The 20,630-nt window shown below is 39.9% G+C and overlaps 1 protein-coding gene across 1 annotated transcript in view; it reads right to left on the bottom strand.

Moving 5' to 3' along the window:
* SPINK2 (serine peptidase inhibitor Kazal type 2) overlaps positions 1 to 20,630 on the bottom strand; it is a gene marked incomplete at its 5' end in the record, with an annotated part of 209,068 nt that overhangs the window by 60,311 nt on the left and 128,127 nt on the right.

The following is a 20,630-nucleotide window of genomic DNA, read 5'->3' as shown; positions in this document are numbered from 1 at the left end:
TCTCCTGATCCCCCCCCCCCCGGCCTCCCTCCTATGCCCCCTATGATAATTAATGATAATTAATTTAAGATCTCTTGTTTGCATTAATGTGTTCCCCTGGCCACCTCTATGGTCAATTTTTTTTTTTTTTTTTTTTTTTTTAAGCAGTGCTGTGGAGCTTGTGGGATCTTAATTCCCCCACCAGGGATTGAACCCGTGCCCCTGTAGTGGAAGCACAGAGCCCTAGCCACTGGACCACCAGGGAATTCCTTATGGTCAAATTTTCATATTTCCTGAAGAAATGCTTTGCAGGTAGTAGGTGCTTCATAGCTATTTGCTGCAAGCTGGCAGGAAGGAATGTATGAACTTACTGTGGAATGAAAAACAGATGTCACTATTTTGGAAATGTAATCAAACAGCTTTTGAGGTACCAGGAAGGAACATATTTGCAAATCAGGAAATACTCAACCCCAGGAAGCATGTGGTAGTATGCTTTTGGTCAAAACATCTTCTTCATAGAAAGCCCTGGGTCACATTTTTACTTTGGTGACTATTAAAATTTTTAATCTGTCCAGGGAATTTATTTCCAAAATGACATTCTGAGTGACCGCTTCCATTCACAGCAAGCTGGATTTTGCGATAATTGCCTTTGATGTCTGTTCTGTGGCCTTCCTCCTTCTCCTAAACCCTGTAGCTGTCAATTACCGTGGGATGCTGCACGTAACAATGGAGGCTATTGCCTCAGTAAAGGCGGTATCCATGGTGCCAGAGGCTGCAGGCACTGCTGAAGGCTCTACTGAGAGCAAAGGGAACTTCCAAGGGTTTGCTTACACTGAAATATATGATCTTCCTTTCTAAAACGTATGCCCATCGTCACATGGATTTGGGCAGCAGTTTCATCTCAACTCTTCACAAGCTGTGGGCAAAGTGATTCTTAATATTGCAAGGCTGCATGTGGAGAATTCAGAGGGCAGGTAGAGAAAAAAGATCATCCCTAGGGTGTTAACAGTGCCCCAGGGGCTGTTTTTCATAAACCATTTCCGCCTTCCACACCCAGCATTTTTCTAGAAGGATTAAGATATTTTACGCACTGCCAGAGAAAGGAACTAACATTTACTGAGTAATGATTATGGGCTGTTGGCTGTATGGATCAGTCTTAATTCTACCTTGTTTAAGAGGTCTTATCAATCCACTTTACAAATGAGAAAAACGAGGCTCCTTTAGGGTGTATACTCAGATTTCTTGACTCTAAAAATCATGTTCATTCTACTTACAAGGAGCTTTGAGAGAGTAGGGAATGGGAGTCAAGATTACTGGCTTGTTTGGGGCAGTATGCTCAGTAAATGACACCAGGACAGTGCTTCACAAGGATGAGCATAAAGTAGTCTAATCCAACATATTAGTTTAATTATATTGGAATAAAACACTCACCTTGAATGCATCCTGATGGGGGAAATAACTGAAATTTTAAGACAGTTGAAAGTGCCTCTTTATGAATTTTTAAACAGTTTAATAGGTGTCCTGATCCCCAGCCCATCACACCTCTACAATTAGTCAAGGATCAAGGACTCCTTTTTCAGATCCTAACGCTCCAGGTTTCCACTCTTGGCCATTTCCTGTAAGATAAAGGAAGATGCCAGCCATACTGGGATAGAGTTGTACTTTGGGCTCCTGCTGCCTTCCATAATTCATCACTTTTCAAATATGCCCATGTTAGTGTAAGCTACGCTCATCATCATGAACTTCTCAATGTCTTTCTGAGCCTACCACTAACATTATTTAAAATTGACAAATTGTTTCCTAGACATGAAATTAAAATGTACTCGCGGGTTTCCCTGGTGGCGCAGTGGTTAAGAATCCGCCTGCCAATGCAGGGGACACGGGTTCGAGCCCTGGTCCGGGAAGATCCCACATGCCGTGAAGCAGCTAAGCCCGTGCGCCACAACTACTGGGTTTGCACTCTAGAGCCCGTGAGCCACAACTACTGAGCCCGTGTGCCACAATTACTGAAGCCTGTGCGCCTAGAGCCTGTGCTCTGCAACAAGAGAAGCCACCACAATGAGAAGCCCTCGCACCGCAACGAAGGGTAGCCCCTGCTCGCTGCAACTAGAGAAAGCCCGCGCACAGCAACGGAAGACCCAATGCAGCCAATAAATAATAAATAAATAAATTAATTAATTAAATCTATAAAAAAAGAAAAAAAATGTACTTGCAAACCTGACAAATAGAGTTGCAGGTAGAAGTGGATACAAAGAATTCCTTGAAACCAAGAAGTTCATAGAAAGGAAATTTAAAAGTTATCAAATTCTTGGGACTTCCCTGGCGGTCCAGTGGTTAAGACTCCCGCACTTCCACTGCAGGGGGCGCGGGTTCAATCCCTGGTCGGGGAACTAAGATCCCCACACTGCACGGCCAAAAAACCAAAAACAAACGAACAAAATTATCAAACTCTTGATTGTGTGGAATAGTACAAGAACAAATTGTCATAGAGAAGCTAGGTTGTCTACAGGCAGTGAAAGATGAGTTCTTTAGAAATAGAAAAAGTTTTGAAAAGTAGCTACCATTGATTCTGGAAGGAAAAAAAGAAGATATGGCAAGAGAAGCCATTTCAACTCTTCTATCTGAATCGTGTTCTTGGAGATGACTTTTTCCCAGGGTTGAGTCTAAAATAATGTGTCCTTTCCATTGTCATTATTTAAGTCTTCCTTATCAATATGAAAGTCCAGCTCTCTGAAAAAAGTTGAATACTTTAAAAGGAGCTTCAGCTCTTTAGCAAGTCACTGGTATGAGTATACCACATGTCACAAATTCTGTTTTGAACTTAAAATCTGATTTTGAAAAAATCTGATTTTGGAAAACATTTCTATGGTAGATTTAGTTTTAATTTGCCCTGCTTTAAGAGATTTTGTACAGATAAATTCTCCTGAAGTTTTCCTAAGTTCCTTTTACCTCTTTTATAACAGTGCCTCTTAAATTTTAATGTGCATGGACAGCTTGTCAAAATGCAATTTCTGATTCAGTAGGTCTGGGTTGGGTTTCAGATTTCGCATTTTTAACAAGCTCTCAGGTGATAACAGTGCTGCTGGCCCGTGAAATACATTCTGTGTGAGACTTTAGATCACAGAATTCTTAAAGCTCGGTGGGACCAGTTCTCAAAAGCAGGGACTAAATGGAAGACTTTTCATAAGGGGACATTTAAGAATGAAAAGAATATGAATAGGAACTATCTTAAACCAGGACTCAGTGAGGGCTTTACTGTGGAGAAACAATGATAGGCTTTAAACAAGGAGGAACTTGGTTCCTAGATTGGTTTACTATCACTCCTTTCTTGCTAAGTAGGAGTCTATGTTAACAACACACAAGCCACCACTGGGGAAAGTAGCCAGAAAACTGCAGCAAGGCCCTAGCAAAGTCTTTCTGTCTCCCTCCCTCATGGCAGTTATATGCAAGCTGAAAAATTTCATCAGGCATAGGATAATAAACTTTGCTCAAGATACATATGATCTCAAAGTTACAAACTCCCAGGGCTTTACAGTTTTGTAAAATACAAGAAAAATTATTTAAGGAAGCTTTCTGGATTCCATAACAAACTACAACATCTTTTCTCTGATTCTTTTTAAGCCTTGATATCTTTGCAGTATATTCTCATAGGGTCATCATGAGAAAAAACCATATAGTCCTTGGGAATTCCCTGGTGGTCCAGTGGTTAGGACTCTGTGCTTCCACTTCAGGGGGCACAGGTTTGATCCCAGTTCAGAAAACTAAGATCCTGCAAGCCCAATGCCTGCTTTGATCATGACACTTAATACCTTGTATTTATAAATCTCTTTAACTATTTCCTTACTTAAACTGTCTCCTTGGAAAAGATAATAATAAAGGTAACCTTTATTCATCACTTACTATGTGAAGGCATAGTCTAAATATTTTTTATCATTACAACAGGCTAATGAAGTAGATGCTGTTATCCACGCCCACTTATAGATGAAGAAACTGAGACTCAGAGTTGTAGTAATTGCCAAAGTCATTGAGCTAGTTAGTGAAAGGGCTGGGATTTGAGCCCAGACAGTCAGGGTCTTAGAACCCACATTCCACTTGAGTAGAAGCTTCCTTAAGTACTGCTCTTAAGAATTCTATAACATAGCACTGTGTGGTGTGTACCAGGCATCTAATCTTGTTGGATTTCACTTTGGTGAGATCATCAGGATCCTGCTAGGCAAGTAATTAATGTTTGTAGAGTCTAAATCTCTTCCAGAAGTCTCAGGTATATCTGTAGTATAAGTTTTCTACTTGTATTGTCTCCACATCTTCAGCTTCCATTTACCCTTTAACCCATTCAAATCCAGCCAGGCATCTGTCCTCATCACTCCACACTAAGCGACCTTTTGAAAGTCCTGGCTGTCTTCCATGTTGCCATATCTAATACATGCATTCTACTCCTTATCTGACACAGCCTCTCAGCAGCATTTGACCCAGCCCTCTGTTTTCTCTGACACTAGACTGTTTTGTTCTTTGATGTCTCTGTTCCCTCTCCAGTCTCCTTTGCTACCTCTTCATCCTCTGTGGGTCTCTAAATATTGGAGTTCCAATTTGATATTGTATCACGTCAACTACTCTGTGTCAGTCTTTATTCCTTCTCTCATTCTTTTCCCCACTCCTTCATCCCTCTCTGTTTATCCTCATGACTGTAAATACCTTCTTTTAAAAAAAAGTTTATTTATTTTATTTATTTATTTTTGGCTGCGTTGGGTCTTTGTTGCTGTGAGCGGGCTTTCTCTAGTTGCGGTGAGCGGTGCGCGGGCTTCCGTTGCAGTGGCTTCTCTTGTTGCAGAGCATGGGCTCTAGGCGCCCGGGCTTCAGGAGTTGTGGCTCCTGGGCTCTAGAACACAGACTCAGTAGTTGTGGCGCATGGGCTTAGTTGTTCCACAGCATGTGGGATCTTCCTGGAGCAGGGCTTGAACCCGTGTGCCCTGCACTGGCAGGTGGATTCTTAACCACTTCGCCACCAGGGAAACCCTGTAAATACCTTCTTGATGATGCAAATGACTCTCAAACTTACATTGTCAGCCCAGGCCTCTTCCCTAAACTCTAAGCTTAGAACTTCCTTAACATCTCCACTGGTGTGTTTCATGGGCACCTTAAACCTCGCATGTTCAAAACTAAACCTGATTGTATTGTATAAGCAGAAAAAATAAGCCCCATAAGCTGTGGAGAGTGGGCAATCTTCTGCCAAAGAAAAGGTCTTTTCTCACATGACATTGACTACAAAGAGGAAACCAAGGGGTAAGGAAAATGATGTTTATTAGCTACTTGCCCAAATTTAAAATATGACTCCCAGAGGTGTGTGTGTGTGTGTGTGTGTGTGTGTGTGTGTGTGTGTGTGTGTGTGAAAGATTTGTTTAACTTATCAGCAAGGGAACTGGCAGACAGTAAAGCTGTTTCAAAGACCATTTGAAGAATAGAGATTTGTAAAGTCAGCCAGGAAAGACATGCTAAATAAATTTGCTAGATGAGAGACACAACTAGTTAATGTCCTACAGGGCACTAAAATTGTAGCCATTTGGAGGTATCGTTTCAGCTGGAGAGGAATCATTTGCCCCTCTATCAGGCAAAAGTCTTCACATTAACATGTAATTTCCCAGAGCCCGGGCCTAATCAAAATGAAATAGCCTGGCAAAAATTGGTCATTTCCCTAGAGAATTAAATCATTCTTGGGTGGGCCTGTTAAGATAGACCTGAAGTGTGACATTGAAATGATACACAGCCTTCTTTTTGCCTTATTTCCATGTTTTGGATAATTTTTTTTAACAAGTATCAGAATCTTTACACACTTTTTTCTTGAGCACAGTTTATAATAAATGGACAGAGCTGGGATTTTTATTCCAAAGCTCATATTTCTTCTACCATATACCATTGACACATACCTTTTATTTAGGTTGCTTTATTTATCTTATGACAAGAGGTCCTGGTAAGGAATGCGGAACTAACAAGCTACCATCAACCAGCTGAATTTGGGAAAGGTCAAAAGGAGACAGGAGACTCCAGTCCATATGTCCTACCAACCTCTCAGAACCCTTCTGGCTGGAATCCATCTTGGCTGAGCGATATGCGCGCCACCAAGAAGGACCCTGAGTCAGAGTGATTGGCCAGAGACAACCAGGAAACTAACCCCATTACCATAAAACCCGAGACTGCAAACCATGTGGCAGAGCAGTTCTCCTGGTTTCCCTTACCCTGCTGCTCTCCGCCCAGGTGCCCCTTCCCAATAAAGTCTCTTGCTTTGTCAGCACATGTGTCTCCTCGGACAATTCATTTCTGAGTATTAGACAATAGCCCACTCCTGGGCCCTAGAAGGGGTCCCCCTTCCTGCAACAAAATGACAAAAATAATACAATTTAGTAATAAGTTTGATGAACTGTATTCAAGGGAAAACCATCCCTGGATTGGGGAGTACACTGCCTCACAGACAGTGGAGCCCTCTTCCCAAGGAATTTTGGGCTACAGTGAGTTTTACAGAGCTTAGAAGAGGCAACAGGAAACAGAACAAGATTGCCTAGGAGGTCAACGATTTCTTTATAAGCCTAGAGGGTCCTATTTTCCAGGGTAAGGTGAGCTAGCTAAAGCTCAGCTAGAGGACTGGGATCTGTGTGTGTTAGGTTTCCTTGAGAGTGAGGCATTTCCTGGAAGTGCAGGCTGACTTAGGTTTAGATTTGTGACCTGGGCCGGGCTGCTGGGGCGGCCTCCATTTTCTGGGTCCCCATACATGAATTATCTTTATCAATACTTTTTATACAGGGGATATTGTGAGAACAAAGTGAGTCTGTGTTGGTCCCATATTCCCTGATCACTGAACGTTATTTTTTCTTAACTGTTCCTTGACATTGAGTAATCAATGTCACCACAGCTGTCTGCATAAACCACCAAGAGTGACCACATAGTTGTCTATGATTTATATTACATGTTAAAAATAAACTTGAAGAACTTCTGGGTTTGTTTTATTTATGCTGGGGACTGTTACTCATTGAATAGCTTCCAAATATAGAAAGCAAAGATAACAGTTTATATTCATGAAAACAGTTATATGGAAGGTGGGTGAGTGGTGAGGTAATTCTATTGACTTTCAGTCTGAAATCTCTGGATCTTGGAAGGTGGTGGTTGACAGTTAAAGGAATTAGCTTTAGCTTTCAGTTTCTTTTCTGAAGAAGCTGGTGTGGCAGGCCTTCCTTAGGATTGTGATCAAGGAACTCTTCAAATAGCACCCTCTATTTTATCTTGTACCCTGTCTTTCTTCACCATGTAGATTCCTTGGTACCCACAAAACATTCAGTTAGTCATCTCCTTACTTTCTCTACTTTTACAAATTATTTTTTCATCCCAATCTTAGATTGGTGAGGGAAGATTCAAAAGAGTAAAACCTGACACTCTCTAAGTACCGAATAATTGTTAAGTGAATGAAGCAATTTATAAGCAAATTTGAACCCTATAATTTGAATATAACATTATAAGCTGCATAATATAGAAATGCATATTGTTGAAAGTACCCTCCCATAAGCCCATTTCACAAAATAATCCTGGTTAATATTTTGACCACTAGTTTTACTAAAAACACTGGACTGAGCATTCGTATTTATCTCTTTGCAGTGTAGGAGGTTATGCTGGGTGAAAAGGTTTCTCTGTGTGTGTGTGTGTGTGTGTGTGTGTGTGTGTGTGTTTATTTTGGTAGTTCCAACTTATTCGCCAAAAAGTTGTAACAATTTTGACTTCCCTAAACAAAGTGTTGTAAAATGTTCCATGATGAATTTATTTTACTTGAGAAATTCTTATTTTCTAAATTATAAAAGTACACACATCCTTTGGGAAGAGTTGAATAATTTGGGAGCATAGAAAGTAGAAAATTAAAGTATTTCCCACCCTCTATCCAATTTTTGAAATTATTTTACAATGAGATGACAATATGGTCAATGTAGTAGCCTCCCAAAGTCAATTATAGTTTTTTTTTCTTCTTTTTCCTCCAGCACATGTAAACAACTTATGTCACTCCTAAGGAATTCTGGGAAAGAACTGCCTAGGCCTCTGAGGCCTCAGGCACACTTGCATTTTGAAAAGCAAAACCCTACCTTACATCCTACCAATCATCTTCAAATGCACCCACATCAAATATATATAATACAAAAGAGTAATAATTTAACATTTTTTCTCTGAAAATTACTTGACTATAAGTAACTTATTTATCAGCTATGATTTTTCAATAATTATTCAACAAACTCAGTGTTTCTTGGAAAGTAAGAAAATCTAGCCTGTAAATTTTTTATTTATTTATTTTTATTATTATTATTATTTCTTTTTTTTTTATGGCTGTGTTGGGTCTTCGTTTCTGTGCGAGGGCTTTCTCTAGTTGCAGGAAGCGGGGGCCACTCTTCATCGCGGTGCGCGGGCCTCTCACTATCGCGGTCTCTCTTGTTGAGGAGCACAGGCTCCAGACGCGCAGGCTCAGTAATTGTGGCTCACGGGCCCAGTTGCTCCGCGGCATGTGAGATCTTCCCAGACCAGGGCTTGAACCCGTGTCCCCTGCATTGGCAGACAGATTCTCAACCACTGCGCCACCAGGGAAGCCCCAACCTATAAATTTTTTAAAAGATATAGCGACATTTAATAAATGCTAAGTTTATGCATTAAGTTGACATAATGTATTTATAGTCTTTTCATTCAACCATTGTCAATTTGTCTTAGAATTCATTTTTCAAAGCTTGGAGCATAAACGTTTGTAGGGTTGGCTGATCTGGCTTAGAATTGAAGAGAAATTTATTCTCTCACAGTTCTTGAGGCTGGAAGTCCAAAATCAAGGTGTCAGCAGAGCCATGCTGCCTCTGAATGGCCTCTAGGGGAGGATACATACCATGCCTCTTCTAAATTCTGGTGGTTGCCAGCTTCCTTGGCTTGTGGCCACATCACTCCAATCTCTGCTTCAGTTTTCACATTGCCTTCTCTGTTTTCCCCTCTGTGTGTGCTTTATAAAGACACCTGTCATTGGATTTAGGACACAACCGGATAATCCAGAATGATCTCCTCATTTCAAGATCCTTCATTTTGCAACAGTCAGCTCTACCCACCACCAGAGCCTCCCATCGAGCCTCTTAGATAGCCTCAACCACCAGAGGGCAGACAGCAGAAGCAAGAAAAACTACAATCCTGCAGCCTGTGGAACAAAAACCACAGTTACAGAAAGATAGAGAAGATGAAAAGGCAGAGGGCTATGTACCAGATGAAGGAACAAGAAAAAACCCCAGAAAAACCACTAAATGAAGTGGAGATAGGCAACCTTCCAGAAAAAGAATTCAGAATAATGATAGTGAAGATGATCCAGGACCTCGGAATAAGAATGGAGGCAAAGATTGAGAAGATGCAAGAAATGATTAACAAAGACCTAGAAGAATTAAAGAACAAACAAACAGAGATGACCAATACAATAACTGAAATGAAAACTACACTAGAAGGAATCAATAGCAGAATAACTGAGGCAGAAGAATGGATAAGTGACCTGGAAGACAGAATGGTGGAATTCACTGCTGCGGAACAGACTAAAGAAAAAAGAATGAAAAGAAATGAAGACAGCCTAAGAGACCTCTGGGACAACATTAAACGCAACAACATTCACATTATAGGGGTCCCAGAAGGAGAAGAGAGAGAGAAAGGACCAGAGAAAATATTTGAAGAGATTATAGTAGAAAACTTCCCTAACATGGGAAAGGAAATAGCCACCCAAGTCCAGGAAGCGCAGAGAGTCCCATACAGAATAAACCCAAGGAGAAACACGCTGAGACACATAGTAATCAAAGTGGCAAAAATTAAAGACAAAGAAAAATTATTGAAAGCAGCAAGGGAAAAATGACAAATAACATACAAGGGAACTCCCATAAGGTTAACAGCTGATTTCTCAGCAGAAACTCTGCAAGCCAGAAGGGAGTGGCATGATATACTTAAAGTGATGAAAGGGAAGAACCTACAACCAAGATTACTCTACCCGGCAAGGATCTCATTTAGATTCGATGGAGAAATCAAAAGCTTTACAGACAAGCAAAAGCTAAGAGAATTCAGCACCACCAAACCAGCTCTACAACAAATGCTAAAGGAACTTCTCTAAGTGGGAAACACAAGAGAAGAAAAGGACCTACAAAAACAAACCCAAAACAATTAAGAAAATGGTCATAGGAACATACATATCGATAATTTCCTTAAACGTGAATGGATTAAATGCCCCAACCAAAAGACATAGACTGGCTGAATGGATACAAAAACAAGACCCATATATATGCTGTCTACAAGAGACCCACTTTAGACCTAGGGACACATACAGACTGAAAGTGAGGGGATGGAAAAAGATATTCCATGCAAATGGAAATCAAAAGAAAGCTGGAGTAGCTATACTCATATCAGATAAAATAGACTTTAAAATAAAGAATGTTACAAGAGACAAGGAAGGACACTACATAATGATCCAGGGATCAATCCAAGAAGAAGATATAACAATTATAAATATATATGCACCCAACATAGGAGCACCTCAATACATAAGGCAACTGCTAACAGCTATAAAAGAGGAAATCGACAGTAACACAATAATAGTGGGGGACTTTAACACCTCACTTACACCAATGGACAGATCATCCAAAATGAAAATAAATAAGGAAACAGAAGCTTTAAATGACACAATAGACCAGATAGATTTAATTGATATATATAGGACATTCCATCCAAAAACAGCAGATTACACGTTCTTCTCAAGTGCGCACGGAACATTCTCCAGGATAGATCACATCTTGGGTCACAAATCAAACCTCAGTAAATTTAAGAAAATTGAAATCATATCAAGCATCTTTTCTTACCACAACGCTATGAGATTAGAAATGAATTACAGGGAAAAAAACGTAAAAAAGACAAACACATGGAGGCTAAACAATACGTTACTAAATAACCAAGAGATCACTGAAGAAATCAAAGAGGAAATCAAAAAATACCTAGAGACAAATGACAATGAAAACACGACGACCCAAAACCTATGGGATGCAGCAAAAGTGGTTCTAAGAGGGAAGTTTATAGCTATACAAGCCTACCTCAAGAAACAAGAAAAATCTCAAGTAAACAATCTAACCTTACACCTAAAGAAACTAGAGAAAGAAGAACAAACAAAACCCAAAGTTAGCAGAAGGAAAGAAATCATAAAGATCAGAACAGAAATAAATGAAATAGAAACAAAGAAAACAATAGCAAAGATCAATAAAACTAAAAGCTGGTTCTTTGAGAAGATAAACAAAATTGATAAGCCATTAGCCAGACTCATCAAGAAAAAGAGGGAGAGGACTCAAATCAATAAAATCAGAAATGAAAAAGGAGAAGTTACAACAGACACCACAGAAATACAAAGCATCCTAAGAGACTGCCACAAGCAACTTTATGCCAATAAAATGGACAACCTGGAAGAAATGGACAAATTCTTAGAAAGGTATAACCTTCCAAGACTGAATCAGGAAGAAACAGAAAATATGAACAGACCAATCACAAGTAATGAAATTGAAACTGTGATTAAAAATCTTCCAACAAACAAAAGTCCAGGACCAGATGGCTTCACAGGTGAATTCTATCAAACATTTAGAGAAGAGCTAACACCCATCCTTCTCAAACTCTTCCAAAAAATTGCAGAGGAAGGAACACTCCCAAACTCATTCTATGAGGCCACCATCACCCTGATACCAAAACCAGACAAAGACACTACAAAAAAAGAAAATTACAGACCAATATCACTGATGAATATAGATGCAAAAATCCTCAACAAAATACTAGCAAACAGAATCCAACAACACATTAAAAGGATCATACACCACGATCAAGTGGGATTTATCCCAGGGATGCAAGGATTCTTCAATATACGCAAATCAATCAATGTGATACACCATATTAACAAATTGAAGAATAAAAACCATATGATCATCTCAATAGATGCAGAAAAAGCTTTTGACAAAATTCAACACCCATTTCTGATAAAAACTCTCCAGAAAGTGGGCATAGAGGGAACCTACCTCAACATAATAAAGGCCATATATGACAAACCCACAGCAAACATCATTCTAAAAAAAAAAAAAAAAAAAAAAGATCCTTCATTTAAGTACATCTGCAAAGGCCTTAAGATAGCACTATGCAAGGCATGTGTGGCTGGAGCCCAGTGAGTGAGGGTGAGAAAAGGAAGAGATATAGTAAGAGACGTTAGGGGAGAGTAGGAGGAGGAGATGCAAAAATGAGAATACTAGTTGTTAAATGACATAATTGTCGCTTGAAATCAAAGTATGGACAGTATATGTTATTAGCTATTAAGTGACTTTGTGAGCATGGACTTAATGTCAGGAGAGATAATCTTCATATCTATTCTGAGCCAAAAAAACCAAGTGAACTATGCTTGTCCTAAACCTGGATGATGCACCTCTATCTGCCAGATTCAGTATCTCAATGCTCTGTGGACAGTGTTAGGTAAACAGTGCCAGTTTTTCCCCCTTTGTTTTCCTCTTTTCTAGGTTACATGCAGACTGGCTTCTTATGGAAACAGTCTATCTTCTGATAGAATCTATCTATCTTCCACAACACAGGAATTTAGATTTCATTTTTGTCCAAATCAGTATACTGAATTCGGATAAGGTTTCATGGTGTGACAACCACAACTGTGATTGGATTGTAGTGGTCTGGTTTTGTTTTCCAAAGAGACTTCATCACTGCTTATTTAAGACTTCCTTGGAGCAAGCCAAGCCCATGCTTAAAATGGTATCTGTTCTAGACTGATGCCATGCACTTTATCTTTAGTCCTGATTTGCTCCAACCCCAGCTGCTTTGCCATTCTGGTTTACTTGAGTTTCCTGCATCCCTTCTCCTGCCTCTTCATCTTTCAGCAGAGGACCAGTCTCCCCTCCTCTCGGATGACACATTAAGAATGACCTTAAGGGGACTTCCCTGGTGGCACAGTGGTTAAGAATCCACCTGCCAGTGCAGGGGACATGGATTCGAGCCCTGGTCTGGGAAGATCCCACATGCCTCAGAGCAACGAAGCCCGTGCGCCACAACTACTGAGCCTGCGCTCTAGAGCCCACGAGCCGCAACTACTGAAGCCCGCGCAGCGCCTAGAGCCTGCGCACCACAACAAGGGAAGCCACCACAATGAGAAGCCCGTGCACTGCAACAAAGAGTAGCCCCCGCTCGCCGCAACCAGAGAAAGCCCGCGCACAGCAACAAAGACCCAATGCAGCCAAAAATAAATTTAAAAAATAAAAATAAATAAATTTATTTAAAAAAAAAAAGAACTTAAGGTAACGGATGTCTGGACTTTGGAGTTTTTGCTTATAAACTGTGCCCATGAGTTGCTTACTTTCCTGAAATAAATACTCCTCCGAAGCTTTGCCTAGCTAGAAGCCATTTCTCCTCCAAACTCTAAAAACTCTTACTGTTTGTGCTTTTACTAAAGCAGGGTATGTTTTATTTCCCAAACTAGATCATAAGTTTGGTGAAGGTCAAAACCTATTTTATACTTCTTTACTTGCCCTCCACCCCCATACCACTTTTTACCTTAAACAGAGAAGATGCTTGATAAATACCTGTTGAATAAAGCAGCTTTAAGGATAAGAAGTGACTTTATAGTATAAATTAGTAGAGACTCTATCAGGAGGAAAATCAACATCCTTGGATACAATATTTTGTGAAAAGATTTGGAACACTTACCAAAATAATGCAAATAACCAAAACACCCCAATAAAACAAGAGTCTCCATTGTTTATAGTTACATTTTTTCAAGTTAGGTTTATTGAGGTATAATTTGCATTTAGCAAAATTTACCCTTTTAAGTTGTTCATGTCTATGAATTTTGAGTAATTTTTACAGTTAGGTATCCATTACTACAGCCAAGATATAGATCATTTACATCACCCCCCACCAAATTGCCTTGTGCCCTTTTATTGTCAATCCATTTCCCTCACCACCAGCTCCTGGCAATTACTAATCTCATTTGTATCTCTAGAGCCTTTCCCAGAATGCTGTATAAATGAAATCATAAGGTAAGTAGCCTTTTGCATCTGACTTCTTTCACTTAGCATAATGCTTTTGAGATTCATCTGTGTAGTTGCCTCTATTAGTAGCTAGCTCCTTTTTATTGATATTTAAAGGGTCAGTAATACCCACTCACTGTGGCATATAAAAATTACTTTTAGCAGAAGGCATTTGAGTTCCTGAAATTACTTATCTTCCTAAAAACAGAACTAACATGAACTCAAATCCCCTCCACTAGAGGCCATCCCTGGGATCCACGAGGGGTGATTGACTCTTATCAAGAGCTATTCGAAGTCTCCACACCACATATAAACAGACATTGTCACAAAACTATCCTATCTCCCATCTGTTCTCCTGAGGCCCATTTATCTTTCCAGAAAGTCATTTGTTTTCCCATGAGTGCCCGTTCTCCCTCCCTTTCCCTTATTGAGAACTCATTTGTTTCCCCATAAGTGTCTTTCTCTCCCTCCCCTTCCCCTATTAAGATGGTATATAAGCCCCAAATTCTAACTGCCCCTTGAGTCACCCTTTTCTCTGCACCCTCTACATACCTTAATGAAAATATGGTGATTGAATGTTATCTTTTGCTAATCTGTCTTTTATCAGTTGAATTTGAAAGATCCCAATCACTAAAGAGAGTACAGGAAAAGTTTTAATTCCCTGAGACTTTATTCCATTGTGTGAGTGTATTAAAGTTGTTTTATCCATTCACCAGTTGGACTTTTGGGCTGTTCCCAGTTTTTGGACACTTCCCTACCAGGTCTTTGCATAGCATGAAATTTCAGTTCTGTTCTGAAATGGGATATCTAGATTATATGCTATATGTCTCTATAGGAAACTTCAAGACTGTTTTCCAAAATGATTGTATTGCAGGAAAGAGAGTGGGGCAAGAGAGGATGGTCATTTTCCAGGTTGCAGGCGAGTCCCTGGGATGGCCACCAAGTGTGGGTTCTTAGCTTTGTGCAGGAAAGAATTCAAGAGCGAGCCATAGTAAAGAGAAAGAAGGTTATTCAGGGAGATACACACTCCATAGACAGAGCGTGGGCCATCTCAGAAGGCTAGAGCGGCTCCAGGGTATGAGGTTGTCAGTTTTTATAGGAGTGGGTAATCTCATAGGCTAATGAGTGGAAGGAGTTTCCACCTATTTTGGGGAAGGGGTGGGGATTTCCAGGAATTGGGCCACCGCCCACTTTATGACCTTTTCTAGTTGGCCTTGGAACTGTCATAGTGCCTGTGGGTGTGTCATTTAGGTGCTGATGTGTTACAGTGAGCATATACTGAGGCTCAAGGTCTAGTGGAAGTCGACTTGTCTGCCATCTTGGACCTAGTTGGTTCTGACCAGTTTGTGTCGTGTCCTCAGGGTATGTCATTCTTTTAAAGGTTGTGCCCTGTCCCTTTCCTGTCTCATTTGTAACAGTTTGCATTGTCATCATTAATATAAGAAGTTCCAGTTGCTTAGCATCCCCATCAGCACTTTATATTGCCCACTGTTTTACTTTCAGCCATTCTGGAAGGTTAAGTGATAATTTGAAGACAAATAAGGAAAACATACAGGTTCACTCATCAAAGAAACATTTATTGATAAAACCAGTTAACTTTGGCTGGGTTGTTACAGTTTGTCAGATGTTTGATTTTCTTGACTGTCAGGAATAAGATCATGTGGAGAACGTATAACACAGTTCTTTATCTCAAGGTCCTCATGGTCATGTCAGAAAGACATGGGAAAGAAAGTATGTGCACAAGTACATTTCCCATGGCACTTTGGGAGCACAGACTAGAAGCATTTTGCCTCTTTCTCAACGGAAGAGAAAGGCTGAGAGAAGTTGTATTTTGAGTCAAGTCCCCTTTCCCCTAAACTGATGATGAGCTTTGTACATTAAAATGTCAATCCTGGGTCTTCAGTATTTTAAAAGCAATAGAAGACAATAAGGCCTCTCTTAGCCAGAAGATAATTAATTTTAACATAAAACTATACTTAAAAGTTAAGAAAATGTGGTCTGAAGAGACTTGTTACCTCAAATACCCTGTCTGTACAGCCATTGAACAAAGTAGCTCAACAGGCCCAGAGAAGTTTTCAGAAAGGAGTGCTGCTGGGGCCAGGAAAGAACAGAGGAAGCCTGGAGAGTTTGAGAGAGGTAGAAAGATCAGCAGATTGGTTGGAAATCTGTGTCCCTGGATCTGAGTTCCAGCGGTGCTCTAACTAGTTGTGCAAACTTGGACAGGCCAAATGCTTGCAGGCCTGTTTCTTTTCATCTATAAAACAACTTGGACCTCTAAGATCTCTTTCAGTCGTGACATTTTCTGGTCTGCATACCATATGGAGGGAGAATCCTAGGAAGAAGGATAATAGGGAAGGCAAGAGCAAATAGATGGAATGCAGGGGAGGGGCAGGGCTGTGCAGGGACAGGGGTGTGGCTTGTATTTAAACAGGGGCAAATGGAGGGACCCTTGAGGCCCAAACACTCTTAAATTCCACCAAGGAAAATCCAAGGAAAGACTGGTGTATGGAACTAGGAGTGTGTTAGGAATACAATATGCAGAAGAGCAGGAAGGGAGATTTTCGACAGGAAGGCAGTGCACAGGGACCAGTGATCTGAGAGCATTTATTTGTTCATTCAACAAATAGCTATTGAAAAGGGGATATTCTAGGGGCCATTCAAAGAGGCAGGCTGACATTTAGCATGTGGAAAGTGTGTGATGGGTATTGAACTGGGGGTACCAATGGGGGTATGAGGGGCCCCATTTTGAGACTGTGACACCAAGCTAGTATCCTGTAAAGTTAACAAACACATGTTGAGCAACTACCATGTTGTAGGCACTGGAGATAAAGACTAATTTCTCTGCCCTTCTGCACCTTGGTTCTAGTAAGGAAAGATAAACAATAAAATGGTAAATAAAATGAATAAATAAAATACATGTCAAGTTTGTTAGTGATAAATGCTAATAAGAAAAACAAAGCAGGGAAGGACAGTAGGATTGGGTGTAAAGGGAATGGGGCTGTAATTCTAAAGAGTGTGGCCACTGAGAAGATAACATCAGACCCAGGAGGGGAGGGAGTGAGCGGGATGGACAGAGAGGTACTGGATAGTCTTTCAGAAAAAGAACAGCAAGTTGGGAGAGTAGCCAGGGTTCAACAAGGCCAGTGAAGGGAAGAGGAACGAGGGGAGAGTAGTTCCAAATGTGGTCTGGGCTCCATGAGGAGGCAAGAAGGATCCCGTCTCATTCTAGAGCTCCCTTGCTCACCTCCTTCCCGTCCCTCAGCATTTAGGGAACACCTCTGTGGCTCAAGCTGCAGATACTGTCATGGATAAGACACTGTGTTCTAGTTGCCAGAACCAGAACAAAAGGTCGGGGCCCAACTGGCAGCGAGGGTAGATGAAGCTGCCATCAACAGCACTAGACCAGGCCTTAAATCTCTGTCTTCAGACACCGTCAGTCTTGAAGCCAGTGTGGCTCAAGGCCTACTGGTGGGTCTCCCCACAGAGGGCAAAAGAAGCTACAGAGAAGAAACTAGGGTATATTGAACTAAAAAAATATATAATTTTTCTAGAAAACACCTGCAGGAGATTCAACATTTAACAGAATAAAAAGCACCTCAGATTTCTAAGCTGCTGAGAATTTTAGACATCACTAGTGCAACCTCTTCATTTTTTGGACAAAACTCAAGAGATGTGATTTCTTTTTTTTTTAAATTTTATAGAAGTATAGGTGATTTACAATGTTGTGTTTAATTTCTGCTGTACAGCAAAGTGACTCATTTGTATATATATTCTTTTTCATATTCTTTTCCAATATGATTTATCACAGGATATTGAATATAGTTGCCTGTGCTATACAGTAGGACCTTGTCATTTATCCACTCTAAGAAAAGTGATTTCTCAAAGCAACAGAGGAAAGGAGAAACAGTTCTCTAGCCTACATGGCCAGTACAGTGTCTAATTTATCACCATTTTTTAAACTTCACCAAAAGTTTCAGAATAAGGTTGTAGAGAGCACAAAGCAATATTCTAAATTATGTTGTAAGTTCACTGTGACCTAAATGAGAAATAGAAATTGTGCTGACTCAGAGGACAAAAATTTCAGAGCCAGAGTTCAATCCCTACATGATCAGTTATATCAGGAGGAGATTCCTTGAGGGGCAAGCATTGACAGGTACTATTGGAAATGTAGGGAAAATGGGAGAAAGGCACCAAACATAAGTCCCTGACAGACCAAAGCCATCTCTGGCTGGTGACAGCAAGAATAGACCTGAAACCCAACAACATCAGGATGGAGATGTTGTACCCTTATTTTTAAACAGCACTAACTTTATGTAATATGTAACATTTAAAGCAGATTGTTGTAATTCAGTGTAACATTAACATAAGTTCAGTCAAGTTAAGCTCTTTTCTAAAGAAAAAAATGAAACATAGTAAGGAATAAAAAGCACATGGACGCTCAAAAACAATATTAAACCGAACTTGTGAAATAAGTCTCTAGAGAAAAACAGTACTAAGAACATATGATAATTAAAAATTTTTTAATGATGAATTAAATATATGGGAAAAAATCCATATTCTCAAAATAAGAAAACCAGAACTCATTGACATTTTAAAGTCTTTATTTTGCAGAAGATCTTAAATTTTGGTTGAAGCAAAGTAAAATACAGCCTCTTGAAAAACAATTAAGAATTCAAGTTTATAACACTAGTTTCCCCCAAGGAGAGTTCCTATTGATTTGTAACTTGGCCTTGAATTTGACCTGTGGCCTTCATGTCGGGATAATTTGGGTCACTCTGAATATGCCATCTCTTGAACAAGGGCCTCTACTAATTTTACATGAATGCAGCTGCCTATTTGCCATTCATTTATTTGCATCACAATATGTGGGAATAAATTTGCAATTAATAAAACATTTCCAGTAACAGTCAGACTGAGGAAATGAAGAACATTTATCTAGTAAGTTTAAAAAGATGTTTCATTTTTGCCTTTTTGGACATGAAAAAAGGAAAGAAAGTATATATCTTTGAGGTATTGATTGAGGCCAGAATTGTTCCCTGGGCTACAGCATCTAAAAAAGCCACGCAACCTCAAATTAGATTTTAGTTAAAAAAAAAAAAAAAAAAATTTTTTTAAAAAAAGAATAAATGTTGAAAATTTTGTACCAGTCCTACAGAAGTTTTTTTCTCCCTTTTTTCCCTCCTTCTTTCCTTCCTTCTTTCCTTCCTTCCTCTCTTTCATTTTTCTTTCTCTTTTTCTTTCTTTTTTCCTTCCTTTCTGCATTTCTTTCTTTTTCTCTTGGGTTCAATGAAAATGAATAGTTCTCAAGTTTGATTTATGGAGAGGGCTTGCATTTGATACTAAGAATCAAAACCTTTGGTAAACACATTGGGGCCTTCATTCCATCTTGCATCTGACACTGCAAAATTAATAATATATTGTCTAGATTTAGGGAAACAGTTCTACTGAGGAGTAGACCAGGGGAGCAGGGAGTCTGGAAGCTCTTGCATAAGCTAGACAAGACAAGTGAAGGAACTTGAAAAGAGAAGGAACTGGGGGAGCTCCAGAAAGAGTTAGGGAAGCCTCAGTGGATGGGTTTTGAGACTTGCTGTTTTCACCGTGTGAAATGTTCCTTCCTCTATTTTCCACCTGTTGAAATTCTAATTCTCCAGGACTAGATTGGATAATCACCTACTGTGAGAAGTTTCTAGATCCTCTTGGTTAGAAACTATCTTCCTACTCTGAAGCCTCCTAGCACTTGCTGCTACCTTTATTATAATACTAGTGATAGTCCAACTTATCCAGATCTGGTTAGCCAGGGCCTTGAATGCTACACTAAGAGGTTTAAAGGGAGCCACTAATTTTCTGAGGAGAGCTGTGAATTAAGGTATCAGAGGCAAACTAATAAAGCATTTCTGGTGAAAACAGAAAAGAAGGGGTGCATGAAACTACTTTCTCTCTCTCTCCCTCTCTCTCTCCCTCTCTCTCTAGCATATTACTATGTACCAGGTAACATGCATGGTTACTTCAGTTTATAAACGTGGAAGCAGGTTACTATGGGACACTGGCTCACGAAGCAGCCGCCATGTGTTTAACACCCTTTTTACCCTCTGTAATCTGAGGGTAATTGCTACACTGAAATAGTGCTTCGAAGGTTCAGCAATGACCTGCTACTTTCTGTCTTGTCCCCTCTGTCCTCATTCATGAATTTTGGGTCCACGATCTTCCCGAAACATTTTCTTCTTACAACTCACTGATTGAGGTTTTTTTCTTACATATATACATATATATGCCTTCCAAATTTTAAACAGTAAGAAAAAAAAACCTCAATCAGTTCATATATATATATAGTTTTTTTGTTTTTTTCTAAAGAAGCTTAAAACGAAGCTTAATTGGTTAAGGGTGGCTATGGGTGGAGACTTGAAGAGATTCTGAAAGGTATTTTTGAGCGCTTTAGACTTGAAAGGGCGGGTGACAATCCTTCTAAAGAGAATGGTCAAAGTCTGTAGATTTTTCTTTTAACAGCGCCTTTCTCGTGCATGCACTCCAGGGCTGGGGGATAACTTTTCTGTTGTTAGTTTATGAAGGAAGTCAAGA

The sequence above is a fragment of the Balaenoptera physalus genome (genome assembly GCF_965194825.1).
Source record: "Balaenoptera physalus genome assembly, chromosome: 5".
NCBI lineage: Eukaryota > Metazoa > Chordata > Mammalia > Artiodactyla > Balaenopteridae > Balaenoptera > Balaenoptera physalus.
This window is presented reverse-complemented; position numbering and strand designations above follow the sequence as displayed.